This window comes from Callospermophilus lateralis, chromosome 3, assembly GCF_048772815.1.
Source record: "Callospermophilus lateralis isolate mCalLat2 chromosome 3, mCalLat2.hap1, whole genome shotgun sequence".
Taxonomy (NCBI): Eukaryota; Metazoa; Chordata; class Mammalia; order Rodentia; family Sciuridae; genus Callospermophilus; species Callospermophilus lateralis.
In genome coordinates this window covers 3982733-3997024 of record NC_135307.1, presented here as the reverse complement: position 1 = coordinate 3997024, position 14292 = coordinate 3982733, and the positions used below count along the sequence as shown (strand labels likewise).

The 14292-nt window shown below is 49.0% G+C and overlaps 1 pseudogene; it reads right to left on the bottom strand.

Annotated features, from left to right (window-relative positions):
* Positions 1–11681: 11681 nt before the first annotated feature.
* LOC143393577 (ganglioside GM2 activator pseudogene) lies at positions 11682–12439 on the bottom strand (annotated as a pseudogene).
* Positions 12440–14292: the final 1853 nt, after the last annotated feature.

The following is a 14292-nucleotide window of genomic DNA, read 5'->3' as shown; positions in this document are numbered from 1 at the left end:
GAGGATAGGTAGATGGGCAGGTGGGTGGATGGGAGGATGGATGGGTGGGTGGGTAAGGGAGTGTGTGGGCAGGTGGAAGGACAGAGGGAAGGATGGATGGATAAGTGGGTGGATAAGGGAGTGCATGGGCAGGTGGAAGGAGGAATGGCTGGCTGGACGATGAATGATGGGTGGGTGGATCAGGGAGTGGAGTCACCCCAGGTGTAAAGAGAGGCATTAGAGGGGCTTGAAGAGGAGTTTGGTGCTGATGTGGAACTTCGAAAGACCTTCAGGCTGCTGCATTGAGAACAGATCCGAGGAGAGGCCTGGAAATACCATAAGGGGCACTGCATTCCTGGGGAGAGATGATGGCATTAGTGAGGGTGTGACAGTGGAGTGAGGATGAGTGGGCTCTGCAGCAGAACAAGTCATCATGCTGTCCAGAGAGCCTTGCTGTGCCTGGGGTCAGTGGTGCATCTTCCAGAGAGGAGGAAGGCCTGGGATTGGGGGGAGGCCTGGGAGAGGAAGAGGGCTGAGCGGAGTTTGATAAGCTTGCAGAGAAGTGAGTGTGGCTCTCAGATTGAGCAAGACCAAGTGACACCCTGAATTGGCCTCCAGCTCTCTCACGCTGCTCTGGGAGAATAGTTTTTCACAGCCCTGTGGAAGAGGTGGGCAACATGGGCCAAGCAGGCAAATGCACACACCGGTGAGGTGGCCATTCCCCTTTTAGAAGTTATCTTATCCATACTTTAACATCCATGCAAAATGATGGAGGTACCAGGACAGTCACCTCAATTGTAGCAGCAAAGTATTGGAAACTCCCTAAATACCCATCAGTAGACACCAAGAGAATGACAGAGGGAAGGTGGACAAGGGAGGGCTGTGCAGTCATAAAAAAATGAGGAAACAGAACTTCTGTTTTGATTTGAGAATTCAGAACATATAATGTTGGGGGGGTAGAAACTCTAAAGATCAGACTTTGTGAATTTCTGTCTTTAAGTAAATGAAAACAATATATATGTATACATATATATGCATATGTATAAATGAAATGATGAAATAGAATGTATGTATATGTGTATCACACACACACACACACACACACACACACACACACACACATTGTACTTGCCTGTGTGTGCTTTAAGGCAATCTAAAAGAATATACCAGGAAGGCTGGGTGGGATGGTACACAACTGTAATCCCAACAGCTTGGGAGACTGGGACAGGAGGATTAAAATTTCAAAGCAGCCTCAGCAACTTAGTAAATGAAAACAATATATATGTATACATATATACAAGAGAACTTGTTTCTAAATAAAATATAAATTAGGGCTGGGGATGTGGGTCAGTGGTTAAATGCTCCTGGGTTCAATCTCTGGTACAAAAATAAATACATAAATGTGTGTGTGTGTGTGTGTGTGTGTGTGTGTGTGTGTGTATCACACATACAAACATCATCTGGAGCTGTTGGGGTTACAGGTATGCACCACTGTGCCTGGCTATAGTAACATTTTGTAATGTTACATGAGAGCAGGAGATTTGGGGAGGGGGAGAGAGGAGTTTCGGGCATTCTGGGTGCAGAACCATCCAGCTTGGCGGTGTGTCTGGAGTGGGTGCGGCAGAGGCCTGGGATTTCTACAGCCAAGTTCAGTGCTCAGGTGCAGGCTAGGGCACATCCAGGAGCACAGAGCTGGGTTTAACCAGGATCTGGTTTTTGTGAGCTGATGGCCACAGAGGATGGGCAGAATAGGGGTGTCTTGCAGTGGACCATGGGGTGTCAGCTGGCAAGGAGGGTAGGCAGTGAAAGAGCATGAGGTGTGAGGACAGGACTCAGGTGGCAGAAGACTGCTGGGTACAGTCACAGGAATGAGTGAGCGAGGGCTGGGACAGGAAGCTCGGGCAATTGAGGGTGACCCCAGAGTACGGCTGGGGAGCTGAGAAGCAAGACCCAGGGAGAAGCAGGTAGGTGCTGGTGGAGTGCTGTAGACAGTAGGCGGGGCTGATGGCCTCCGAGAAGTAAGGAGAGACCAGAGGAAGCACATGACAGACAGCAGGGAGGAGGGAAAGGGGAGACAGGAGTGTGGGGGACGCTGAGTCAGAAAGGCCTCCCCTCAACTGCTGCTCCTTCCCTGGCCTGTGGAGGTAGGTGGTCCTTGGATTCAGTGCTGGGTCAGGCTTGCCAGTGGCCCCGCTGAAGCTCAACTGGGAAGGCTGTGGGTAGTGACCCCATGAGGGAAGGAACCCCAGGTGTCCTGATTCCCTGAGTCTTTCAGGAGCATGGTGCAGACGCTGAGCCTGCAGTGAGGACTGGGTGGATCCGGTGGCCAGACAGCTGTATGGACTGTAGTTATCACTGCAGAGGCACCTAAGTTCCTGGACAGTCTGGTGTGAAAAGATGCAGGGACATTCAGCCAGGACCTTCACTAGTGGGACACCACCACTTCCCTGGGGTGGAGTGAGTGTGGCCTGATGGCTTGAGGTTGTCCCCCGGAGCTGAACCCGCAGCCTGCCTCAGCCAGCTCCCCTGGGGCTGGTGTCTCCAGTACACGTGGGTCTGGTGAGATCCAAGGGAGGAGCCTGGAACAGCTGGGCTGCCTTGTCTCTGGGGTGGCTGACCTGAGCTAGCACACATGAAGGCAGAAAGTTTCACAGGTGGCAAGAGAGGGCAAGCCCACAATACAAGTGCTTTTCTGTCTTGCTTGTGTTACTTGTATTGATATTTCATGGTCAAAGTCTGTCTTAAGGCCAAGTCTAGGTTTCAGAGTTGGAGAAATAACTGGATGCAGTGGCACATGCCTGTAATCCCAGTGACTCAGGAGGCTGAAGCAGGAGGATTGCAAGTTTGAGGCCAGCTCCAGCAATTTATCGAGGCTGTAAGCAGCTTAGAGAGTCTCTGTCTTAAAATAAAAATAAAAAGTCTGGGGATGTAGCTCAGAGGTAGAGTGTCCCTGGGTTCAACCCCAGTACTCTTCCCCCACCAACAGAGTTAGAGAAAGAGGTCCCTTTCTATGTAGCCACAGCACTTATCACCATCTGCCTCTGACTACAATAATTTGCACTCCTCTCTATTCCCTCCCTCCTGAGCTCCCCCAAAGCACCCACTGTGGATCATGGCTGCAGTAGATGGTCCTGTGAGCCCAGCCGGCCAGAGTGTTGGTGAGGCTGCTCAGGGTGGCTCCGTGGAAGCAGCAACCCTTGCTTTGGGGACCTGTGAACTAAAAGCGCAAGTTGGATGCCTGGACATACTTGACATGGAGTGGTGGGACAGGGACAGAAATGCCATCCAAAGGGAAGGAACGGGCCTCCTGAAGGCCAACAGTTCTTATGCTGACCTCATCCTCTCTAGGGGGTCTGGTTCTGGCCCCCCAACTCCCGCTGGGATGCAATCTAACCATCTGCCACTTCAACAGCTGTGACACCCTGTCTCTCCTCTGCGCCCTTGGCTCTGCCTGCTACGGGCTACCTCCTTTGTCATCACAAGTAGCCCAAGCTTGTAGCTGAGTGACTTACTTGATCTTTATGGCAGCCAGGTGCCAGTCAAGAGTTGGCAATGCAGGAGTGTTTAATATAAGGAGTTATTGACCACCTTGGGCCATTAGAGAAGCAAGGGACTGGCTTACCAGGAACAAAAGACATCTAAAAGCACAGGGATCGAAGCTGTGAAGCCCAGCCGACACCCTGAGGGCTGAGGTGGAGCTCCAGGGGGGGAACAGATCCAGAGCAATCAGCCCCCTGACCCAGGAGCTCAGCCTCCTTGGAAAGGGTGCAGCTGGGGCAAAGCTCATGGGTGCTTGGACAGCAGAACACGCTGGAAGGTGGCCCTCTGCGATACCAGGTAACCCCTGCCCAGGCAGGTGCTGTGCCACAGAACTTCCTGTAAAGCCACCTAGGGGGAATCCTAGAAAAGTAGTCCAGGGAAGATACCTAGCCGCTGCAACTAGTCCTTCTAGCGGCATCTGCTGGCGAAGCTCCCGGGGAGGCGCTGGGAATCCCAGGCAGGGCCCCAAAGCTGGGTTTGGAGCCCAGAGCTGCAGGTGCTTCCGCATGCACCATCCTGCACATTTTTAACCTTTTGTAGAAATCCACGCCACGGACAGCATGTCTGTCCTTCCTACAAGGGAAGTCAGGTTCACCTTTCCTCCAAAGTGAGGAGACACGGTCCTAGATCTGCTGTGCCCATCGCTGGCTGAGTGTATTCCTCCTCAAGCTGGGCACAGTCCCTGCAATACTCTGTTGCCCCAAGACAGAACTGTAATGTTGACTCCAACTAACGATACAATGTGTGTGCTCTCCTAAGTATATAGCTACAGTAATTTACATACACATAGTGCCCACCCCAAGGAGAGGGAGAGGGAAATTGTTGGCTTGTGCTCACAGGGCATGCGTAGAGCAGGTGAAGAAAGCCAAGCCAAGCCACTTGGCCTGTGTCTGCGAGAGGTCTGCAGCCCAGGCTGGACAGGCACGCTTCCTTCTCCATTACCTATTAGCTTCCCGCTTGGGTAATTCACCCCAGACGTTTCCCACCCTCAGCTTGGACCTCAGCTCTTTGCGATATTTACCTGATGAAACAACCCAAGCCTATATCCCAGAAGCCCTGAGTCCTCAGCTGTCCTGTTCCGCATGGCTGCAGTAGTCTTTGCTCAGCACTTACTCTTCCGAGGCCAACAGTAACACTGAGCAAAGACTCCTTCCTAGGCACAGTCCTCCTCGTGCTGCTCGAGCAGCGGCCACCATCTCCCCTGAGCCATGTCTACTGGCTGGTTTGCCAAAACCTGTTGACTGAAGGAAACATAAGAGGCTAACATCGAAGCAAAGTAAGCTTTACCTGGAAATAGCATTGCAACCCAAGGAGCCGAGCTTGGCCATAGGACACGGGCATATTCACAGACAGAGGCAGGTGGTGGGGGGGGTTAAAGCAAAAATGAAAGAGGGGCTACTAAATTTTGAGCCAATGATCTTTAGCAGATGTCCTTGTGGAAGTGCTTGTTCTTTAAGGTTCCGGTGGCATCTGTGTAAGGATGCCTGGCAGTCTATTGCCAGAGTTACTTCCGGGTAGTCTTGTGTAAGAACCCTTCCTGCATAACCTCTTGGCTTTATTTATTTTGTTGGGGTTGACATAAGCAACTCCATTTTGATTTTGACAACTTTCATAACATTCAGAATGAAACTCTGGCCAGTGAAGCAATCTCATTTTAGAATTTCTCCCCCACCCCACCCCTGCCCAGTGACTTCACGATCCCCAAATGGCCAGGAGGCAGTATCGTCCATTGTTGGGTGCCCTGGTTGAAGTATGCTCCTCCTGGAGACTAAGCTGTCAAATTGGCAGAACTCCAAGCTGCTGGACAGGAAGTAAGGTCCTGCTGTTGGGTTATTGGGTGTAACAGTGTGTGGACCCACCTCACTTGGCTCAAGGACCATGTATTTTGGGTATGGGGGAAATAGAACCAAACAGTGATCTCTGGTTTGAAGCGTATATGGAATCCTGCAACTCAGTCCTGTCCTTGGTGCTGTCTGTTGACTGCACCTTAATGAAATCTTTGGAGTCACTCAGACTTCCAGTGAGGTCAGCATTCTGGGTGATGGCGTAGGTGGTAAGACCAGTGGATTCCACGGCCATGAGCCCACTGCTGCGTTTCCTTGCTGTGGAATGAGGTCCTTGGTGAAAAGCTGTGCTGCACGGAACACCTCGGGTGGGCGAGGCGCCCTGAGTCTGCGAGTAGTGCTGCCGCTGAAGCCTCAGGGAAGGGAAGGCACATCCATGTCCAAAACCGCTCTTTCACGGAAAGTGAATCCCTCCATGATGGAAGTGGTTCAGTGTAATCCTGCCACTAGGCAAGTGGCTGCCTTCTCTCGCCTGGGCCTGGTGCCCCCAGGGGCCATGTGCTGGTCTCTGCCAGTGTTGAGGACCTCAGCACAGGCACTGGCATCGGCCTGGAATGACAAGTCCACATTACCTAGCCCAAGCTTAGCCTCCATCCCAGGCACCATAGCTACCTGGATCCCGGGTCCTCTGAGAAGCCCCTGGAGTAGCTGGGGCACTGTGTCCTCCAAAACTCACCCTGAAGTCCAGACCCCCAGTGCCCCAGAATATGACCTTCCTCATCGATAGCATGTTACCAGTTATCAGGTCAGAACTGGGTCTGTGGGGTGGTCCCTCACTTAGTGACCGGTGTCCTGTAAAAAGTGGAAATGTGGACACAGTGGCACACAGGAGGAGGTTGGGGGAAGGTGGAGGCAGAGGTCAGAGTGGTGCTTCTACAAGTCGATGGAGGCCAAAGGTCGCAGCTACCCACCAAGGGCCAGGAGGGAGCTTGGCCTGGGGTCTTCCTCACAGCCTCAGGGGGAACTGCCTTATCAGATTCAAACCTTCAGAACTTGGAGACAGGAAATTTCTGTCACTTAAGCTGCCCTGTCTGTGGCCCTCTGTTAGGGGGGCTGACTTACCTCTCTAGTGCGCCCTCTGTCCCTCTACCTGATTGGGAGGAGCCTTCTGAGGTGGCTCTTGGCTAGCTTCCACTCAGCACACACCATCTCTCTGTGCCTGCTCTTCCCCAGCCTTCCAGACCACCAGACTTCCAGTCCTGTTTCTCTAAGTCCTTGACTGTCCAGCCAAGCTGCTAGCAACTGTGCATAAAGGGCATGGGCCTGAACTCTGGCCATCACTTGCTCCAGCCATAGTGGACGGCCGAGTGTACTGGTCCAGGTCCTGCCCCCAAGGGCATTTTCCTTCCCTCTGTCCTCAGGGTGCCCCCTAAGTGGGCCTGCAGTGCTGCAGCCTCCTCTTCTAGGTGGGACTGCCAAACCCTGCAGGCCCCCCTGTTGACCAGGCTTGAGATTTTCTTCCTCAGTCTCGGGGTTGTAGGAAACCCAGGAAGCTGCAGCCTGGCCAAGGGAGGGGGCGTGTGGAGGAGCTCCAGAGCCTCCTGGACCTGCCCGTCCTCTCACACACTGCTCCACATGGTGGCAGGTCACTGCTGCACGCTCCAGACATATGGCGGGCCAGCCGGCCCACACTTAGCTCATGACATGAACCCAGGGGGATGGCCACATGGCAACCTGTGTCGGGGCATTTGGTCCCCACCACGTCCCAGTGGAAAGTCAGAGGCAGTGTCTCAGAAGGCAGATCGGCATCTTCAGAAGGTGGCTTGGAACTGCCCCCAAGGCCGGTGGTCTGGCTCGCCATGGACTACCTGAGGGCCATGGGGGCTGCCGGGTGCCAGGGCCTGGATGGTAGAGCTACTTGATGTGCAGAACAGATGGCATCTGTGGGGCTTGCGTTGCTTGGTCTCCTCTGGAAACTGCTCCTTATGGGGGACTCTAGGTGGGCCACGGTAGCTCACTGAAGTGTGCTGCTCCTGAAACCTGAAGGGCCCTCCACGCCTTGCTATTTCCTTCAAGGTGGGTGGTAAGTGGTGAGGCAGCTTACCTCTCACCTTGGAGGGGATCTTGAAAAATTCTCCAAGCAAATGACCCTTCAGAAGCCTAGAAATCACCGGCCCCTCCATGGGGATGGGGTCCTCCTGAATTGACACGCTTCATTTCAGAATCTACAGTGGTGCTGCTTCCTGTTCATCAACTCGATCAGCCTGCTGTCCAGTGTGGTGGGTCTGTGTGATGTTTTGCAGAATGTGAGGATGATAAAGCTCACAGAGATGGAAAGAAGAATGGTGTTTGGGGGGCTGCAGGGAGAGGAAAATGGGGAGCTCTTGATTAATGTGTATAGAATTTTGTCAAAAGAAAGAAGTTCTGGAGCCAGATGACTGTCAGGGTTTGCACAACCGTGTGAATGTCCTGAATGCAGTACTGTCCTCACCTGGGAGAGTTTTAGAAATGCAGAATGCCTGCCTCTGACCTACTGGATCAGGATCTGCAGTTAAACAATCCCAGTGACTCATATGAAATCTAAATATTTTTATCAGCTTTTTAAAATATTTATTTACTTATTAGGTCTAATGACATTAGAATGCATTTTGATTCATTGTACACAATTGCAGCACAACTTTTAATTTCTCTGGTTGTGCATGATGTACTGTCACACCATATGTGTAATCGTACATGTACCTAGGGTAATGATGTCCATCTCATTCCACCATCTTTCCTGCCCCCATACCCCCTTCCCTCTTCTCTCTCCCCTTTGCCCTGTCAAAGTTCCTCCATTTCCCACCCCCCGCCATTATGGATCAGCATCCACTTATCAGAGAACATTCTGCCTTTGGTTTTTTGGGATTGGCTTGCTTCATTTAGCATTATATTCTCCAACTCCATCCATTTACCTGCAAATGTCATAATTTTATTCTCCTTAAATGCTGAGTAATATCAGGGGCTGCCCTGGACAGGAGCTATGTGCACACCTGTAAGTCCTGAGTAAAGAGGTACTGAACAGGTATTGCACCCATTGCAATGCATTTGGACCTTACCTCTGCTTGGATAAGAGAGGTGCAGCCCCAAGAGTGGGCATCACCCAATGGGGTTGGATTACACCACTTGTTTGTTGTAACCCTACCTTTTGCCTCATTTGAATGACTTCTCCCCAAAAAACCCGGGTTCCATGCGTGCTCCTTCTCTTTCTTGCCTGCCTTGCCCTACTTGTGGGAGCTGTGGCTGAGGAGCTGTCACTGAACCCAAAGGAAAGTTACTTTCTGTGTCTGTGTATTTATTTAGTCAGTCCAAATTCACTCGGAGTATTCCTGACGGGTTTAGTTGTGTGTGGTGACAGAATAATATTCCATTGTGTATATATACCACAGTTTCTTTATCCATTCATCTATTGAGGGGCATCTAGGTTGGTTCCACAGTTTATCTGTTGTGAATTGGGCTGCTATAAACATTGATGAGGCTGCTTTATTATAGTATGCTGATTTTAATCCTTTGGGTATAGATTGAGGCGGGGGATAGCTGGGTCAAATGGTGGCTTCATTCCAAGTTTTCAAAGGAATCTCCATACTGCTTTCCAGATTGGTTGCACCAATTTGCAGTCCCACCAGCAATGTATGAGTGAACCTTTCCCCCCACATCCTCGCCAATACTTATTATTGTTAAGTTTTTTTTTAAATATTTTTTTAGTCGTTGATGAACTTTATTGTCTTTATTTTTATGTGGTGCTGAAGATTGAACCCAGAGCCTCATGCATGCTAGGCAAGCACGGTATCCCTGAGCCACAACCCCAGCCCCTGTTGTTGTATTCTTGATAACTGCCATTCTGACTGGTGTGAGATGAAATCTCAGTGTAGTTTTGATTTGCGTATCTCTAATTACTAGAGAAGTTAAACATTTTTTTTTCATATATTTGTTGATCAGTTGTATTTCTTCTTATGAAAAGTGTCTGTTCAACTCCTTTGCCCATTTATTGTTTGGGGGGTTTTTTGGTGTTAGTTTTTTTTGAGTTCTTTATATATCCTGCTTAATGCTCTATCTTATGTGCATGTGGCAAAAATTTGCTCCCAAAATGTAGGCTCTCTCTTCACTTCATTTGCTTTTATCATCATTTATATATATATGAAACAAGTTTACTAAAGCAAAAAAAACCTCCGTGGATTATGTTATAGCAGAAGTAGGAGAATTTACCGTCATGCAGCAATATGGGGAAGGTATACTGTTGGCCCTGTCAGGTAAAAGCAAACTGTTTCTGTGGACATTGAAATTTAACATGGGGGTGGGGGGGAAACAAAGCTAGGCCATTTCAGCTGCATACCAAGGGCTTTCACAAGGTGCTACATCCAGGATAGCAGCCACAACTGTAGCTGCCACATGATCTTGTTTATGATGGTTCATATCCTTCAAGGTCTGTCCAACATCTGCACAGGTAGGTGTGAGGAAATGTGACGGATTCCCATCCCTTTTCTTTCACATCTTTTGAAGACGAATTCATCCAGGGATGTGGTCAGGGCCAGGGCCAGGAACAGAGGGGAACTAGGGAGGCATCAGGGTGCAAAACTGAAGGAAGGAGGTACTCACTTGCAGGACCAAGTCTGCACTTAGATTTCACTCTTAAGGGGACACCAGAGCAGTGTTGGAAATTAACACATTCATCTACCACTGGTGAGATTGTAATTTATCACAAACTTTCTGAGGGGTATTTGGTTATTTAAAAAAATTAATTCCAAGGTTTCAGAAACTATCTCATTACTTTTCATGAATTTATTCTTTCTTGTGAATTTTTAAAAGTTTGATTTTATTTTTACTAGAGTAACACATGAACACAGTTTAGAAGGTCAAATGAAACCCGTAACTTAGAGGTCAGATGTCAGTCCTGAACCCTGTGAATCCATGGGCAGCCCCTTCCCAGTCCCTGAGAATCCTCTGGTCTTTCTTAAGTTTGAGTCTTGACATCCTCCATCAAGTTGTTACCATTCAGGTCTTGAAGAATTCTTTTTTTTTGCAAGTTAAAAAACATTTATTGCCAATTCAGGCTTCAAATAAGCCTGGCATGTGGGGCTGTCCATGGTTCAGAAAGCTATCACAGCACAACAGGGTAGTGGACAAATCCAGGCAGCCTGATCTAGAATCCACCTTCTCTTCATCAGATCTCTGCTGCACAAGGCAGCTGCCAGAGTGCTCAATTCTTCAGCATCAGTCCCTCACTTGAAGGCTCAAGATCCATGCAGGTCACTGCTGAGAGGCCACCTAGACCTCTTCCAGCACTGGCAGATTTCCTTGGGGCCAGCCACTATGGATTTGGCCCTATGGAGGGAGAAATGGTGCTAGTAGAGTTGTCTTGACAGTCTTATCTTTGAGGTTGCAAACTGGCCCTCCATGGGCCAGATTTCCCCAGACAAGTACATTTGGCCCCTTTGGCCCCAACAGTGTATAAAAAAGAACAAGTAGTTGCCAATACATAAAAACTGTAAAATTTCATATTTAAAAATCTGCATTTTTGGCCTCTCTAGGGGGAAAAAATGTGACTATCTGGCATTTCTGGACCCAGAACATTTTTATATGGCACTCATCAGCTAGAATGCAATTGCCCCTTATGGACTGAAGTACATCCTCCATTATATCATATCTCCAACTGCAGACTGGAGCTCAGCTGCCTTGTATCAGTGTAGTTATTTATTATTTGTTTGTTTATTTTGTATAGTATGAGGAATGCTTATTGCATCCATGGCATGTATTATCTTTATCCAAAGGTCACACCTAGAAGCAGCATGTTTCTAGTGCTCCTTCTTGCTCATGGATGTCTCTTGCTTGGCCCTGAACCCACCAGAATTGGTGACTGATTGTAAAAAACTCAGCATTCCTAAAATAACTCCTGCAAGGAAACCTCAACCACATACACCCTGCCTCTCCAGGATACACTGTGCCCCAGTGTCAGGCAAACCTAGAAAAGAATGCAAAATTAATTATAGAAGTTAATGGAGGAACAGATGGAGATCAACTACTTCAGCCCCTTTCCTATAGGAGGGGCTTGGAGTAGGATGAAAAATGTTAATACCCTGAACTCTGCTTTTCAGTTAGTGACAAAAAGAAAAGAGAAAGTTAAAAAGGTACTTCTGGAGGCCAAGACTGGGTCAGTCTGAACTTAAAAGTCCCCAAACATGTTGGTTTCCTTTCCTTGGAAATAAAAGAAGCTCTTGGAAAGTTATCTAGATGGGGAGGAGAATGATGTGGCTAGCCCACAGACATCCTGGGCTCTTGGGAACTGCCACACTCACCCTCCCTTAGTTCAGAGCTGCTTGTCCCAGCTTGAAATGTAAGTGGCACATAAGGATATTCAGTGAGGGCAGAAGAATCATCACAGAAAAGAGCTTGAAGACACGGCAGAGAGTCAGAATTGGGCCTTGGCAAACAAGACGAAGGAAGACAAAGGCCTTCCTTCTATCCCTTCATTCTGCTGTGGCTGCTGCCACTTTATTTGCCCTTTAGAGATGCAGAGATCTTGACACAGCCCAAACGCTTCCCACCACTGCTCAGGACGCTCTTGATGCGGTAGTTCCCGGTGCTGAGCCAGCTGGGAAGCTCCAGGTCAGGCACTGTGAAATCACTCTTGGGCAGCAAGTAGGTGCCTTCCTTGAAGGGACAGTGACAGGGAAGTCCATAGGTGTGCAGGGGCTCTGGGCAGGGTTCCCCAGGGGGAATTACAGTGTTAAGCACATCACAGAAGTCTTCATAGGTACAGCTGCCAAGCTGCTCCACACATGGAATCTTGACCCAGAAGCCAGCCACTTCCTTCTCCACCGTTAATTCTACCTTCTGAGGTGTAGTGAGGGGGACACTGGTCTTGCCCTCCACACTGACAGTCACATTCCCAGGAACGACAATGGGGTCAGGTTCCAACATCAGGCTTTTGATCACAGCAGGGTCCTTCCCTTCATCACAGTTATCCCAGGAAAAGCTACCAAGCTGGGGGGGGGGGGGCGATTTAGGACTGTGTGCGCCCGGGCCGCAGGGCCGGCAAGCAGCAAGCCCAGAAAGATCAGGAGCAGACCACGCATCAAGGGATGCATTGCGAAGGGTGGATCCGAGCGGAGTTAACTACCTTGAAGAATTCTTTGTCAACTTATTAGGCTTTTCAGAATTTTAGTCAATATTGTAGATCAGATCTTTTTCCCACAATAATTATCTTATTAGCTTCTGGACATAAAATAAAAGCACAATAAGTTTTGTGTGTTTGTCTTATAACCAGTAACCTTACTAGGTTGCATTATCTGTTCTAAGAGGTTTTAGTTGAGTCTTTTTGATCTTCTGAGTGATCAACGCTATCATTTGGAGGGGATTAGGAATCCCTGTGTATCATATAACCTGTATGAAGTTCAGACACTAGCATGGTGCATAGATGTGACACCAAGTGTAAACCGTTGGCACACAATCACATTGTTTATTGGGAGGGACAAAAAAATCAGCCACCAGGGCACAACCTGAGGGTAGTAAGCAGATGAAGATCAAAATATCATTTTGGGGCTGGGGTTGTGGCTGAGGAATAGAGTGCTCGCCTAGCATGCATGAGGCACTGGGTTTGATCCGCAGCACCACATAAAGTAAAATAAAGATGTTGTGTCCACCTATAACTAAAAATAAAAATATTAAAAAAATATCATTATCACTCCTGAAAAAGTCAACATGAAGAATGTGGCCTTCATCAGCAGACCTGGGCGCCCAACCTGAGCACCAGCATTGGACAGGCATGCCCGGTACACCAGGGCAGAAGTGCATTCCTCAGGTAGATTCCCCCCTTGGAGCCATGAAAAAAACAGCAGAATGCATGTAACAAATAAAAGCACAGAGAAAGAGGCTTATCAAACCTTCGCCCAAGGGCCTGTGGGCTGAGCCCCTCCTCCCTGGCTGGCGGTAGGGTAGGGCAGGGTCATGGCTCTTGGGGATGCCCCTACATAGAGCAGGGGCAGGACATCTAAGCATGTGCTTCCTCCTTTACCTGGTATCTTGGAACAACCCCTGCCTCAGAACACAGAGGTTCCTTGTTCCTCTTTACCCTCTTTACGGTGGTACAGCCCTCCCTTGTCCAGGTGCCCTTCCATCACTTCCCTGGTGTCTGGTGGATATTTAGGGAGTTTCCAGTACTTTGATGCTACAATTGAGGTGACTGTCCTGGTACCTGCGTCATTTTACATGGATGATACAGTATGGATGAAATAACTTCTAGAAGGGGACTGGCCGGCTCACAGGTGTGTGCATGACTGTTCTGGTACCTGTGTCATTTTGCATGGATGATACAGTATGGATGAAATAACTTCTAGAAGGGGACTGGCTGGCTCACAGGTGTGTGCATTTGCCTGCTTGGTCCACGCTGCCCAATCCCTTCCATAGGACTGTGCAAAACTATTCTCCCAGAGTAGCAGGAGAGAGCTGGAGGCCAACAGCCTCACCTCCAAAAATGCTAATTAGTCTACTAAGAAATCAGTTTAGCGGGCTGTGGCTGTGGCTCAGTGGTAGAGCACCTGCCTAGCACGTGTGAGGCCCTGGGTTCAATCCTCAACATCACATACAAATAAATAAATAAATAAATAAAGATATTGCGTTCATCTACAACTAAAAAAAAAAAATATTAAAAAAAAAAAAAAAAGAAATCAGATTAGGTGGCCCCTGAGGACGGGGAGCACCGTGAAACTGGTGGTGATGCTGAGTCACCCATATTAAGGACGCCTCCTTTCCCCTGGAATCACGGAGGGAGCAATGTCAGTCTTCATTGTTGTGATAGGTGCACATTGAATGTGACTGAACTGTGCACTTCACATGTGAACAGCTTCTTGCTGATCAATCATACCTCACCAAAGTTGTTTTAAAACCCCATGAAGACTGTAAATCTTGTCCCATCGTATTGTCAAAAGAATAAGGGGCTGGGGCTGGGGCTCAGTGG